The sequence below is a fragment of the Motacilla alba genome, chromosome 3 (genome assembly GCF_015832195.1).
Source record: "Motacilla alba alba isolate MOTALB_02 chromosome 3, Motacilla_alba_V1.0_pri, whole genome shotgun sequence".
Taxonomy (NCBI): Eukaryota; Metazoa; Chordata; class Aves; order Passeriformes; family Motacillidae; genus Motacilla; species Motacilla alba.
The window spans coordinates 91,391,944-91,393,555 of NC_052018.1; positions in this window are offsets into that span (position 1 = coordinate 91,391,944).

Here is a 1,612-nt window from a genome sequence, read left to right on the forward strand (position 1 = left end):
TGGTTTTCTTCCCTTTCCTCTCCTGAGTGTTACAGCAACTACATTTGTTCCTTTTGGAAAAGGGGGATATGTCAACGGAGCAAAACTGGGCTGCACTTACCAAGATCTATTTGGCTATGCTCAAATGCAAACTGCATGGATAATGTCCAATTTAAAAGGTGTTTCCTTACTTACTGCAGTGCTATCACACTGAGCTTTGCCTCTTCCAATAGTTTTGCCTCTTCTTATAGTTTGTTGGGGTTTTTTTGTTTTGGTTTTTTTTTTTGGTTTTAGCTTGGAGGTTTTTTGTTTTGTTTTGTTTTAGTTTGTTGGGTTTTTTTCTGTCTCTTTGACCACACTGTTTTTATCTTCTTCCCAATACAGCAAACGAAGCAAGGAAGGAATATGTGGACAGGGGAGGGGGTCCTTTGTGTGGAAGAAGCAGGGGGAGAAGAAATCCAACAGAGACTCAGAAAAACAAGATTTTCCTGACCTGTCATTTCAAATGCTGTTTTCATTTTTTATGAATCAAGTGTCTGGATTATATCGATTTTACAATATATGTCCTTTATGTTACTTGACAACTTTTTGAATTAATCTGGTTTTGGTTTTTTTTTTTTTTTTGGTGGTTTTTTTTGGGTTTTTTTGGGTTTTTTTGTTGTTTGTTTTTTTTTTTTCAGAGACGGATCTATTCAAAACGTACATGAATTCCTAAAATCTAATCCTCTTAAATAATTTTCTCAAAGCAGCAGTGTGAGCAGTGCCACTGCATCAGTGCTCCCCCTCCTCAGCTTGGATCATTGGCAGGCCCAGACACGGGGAAAGGACTTTGCTGGAGAAGCTGCAAGGCAGATGTGGCTGATGCTGCAGGGGCTGGGAGGTCACCCCAGCCACCACCAGCATTGGGACAGCATGAAGCACAGCATGAAGCCTTCCCTGACAGTTCTCCATCTAATCTATTCCTGAATGCACAGTGACAGGGATCCTGAGGCCCCCCCTTGTTCACTAGCTACAAGTTCCATGGTAACATTTTTCTTCTCATCTAACATAAGTTCTCCTTCACAGAGATTAACCTGATTTGCCCTCACTTGTACCAAGCAGATGGGGAGAACAACTGCCACAGTAGAATACCTGTGACTTTTATCTATCCCATGACCTGCTGTGACCCCTTGTTCTTATTTGGCAGTGCTTGTACCACTTGTGTAGTTGTACATTCCTAAATATAGAATTTCACCTTCATCATCACTGAATTTCATTCTGGGCCATTTTCCCTGTTAGTCCAAATCATCTTGGCCCTCACTCCAGGTGAGTCCGTCAGTCCTTTCAGGCAAGGAGGTCATAGCAAAATTATATAAATACATCCTCCAGTTAGCACCACTGGACAGAACAGTAAAAATATCCAGTAGAGATTGGCTCACAGCACATCCCTGTGAGACCTTATTTGAAATTACCTCTTGCTGAGATAAAGGAACCAGAGAGAGCTCAGAGAGTGGTTTTTCAACAAACATTTCTTTGTTATGGTGCTTCATCTACACCACAGGGTCCCTAGTGCATCATTAACTTCTAAATTGTTGCACAGAAGTCTGTGCAGCTGAGAGCAGGATCTGGCCTGCACATTAGTAAGATTTGCTGG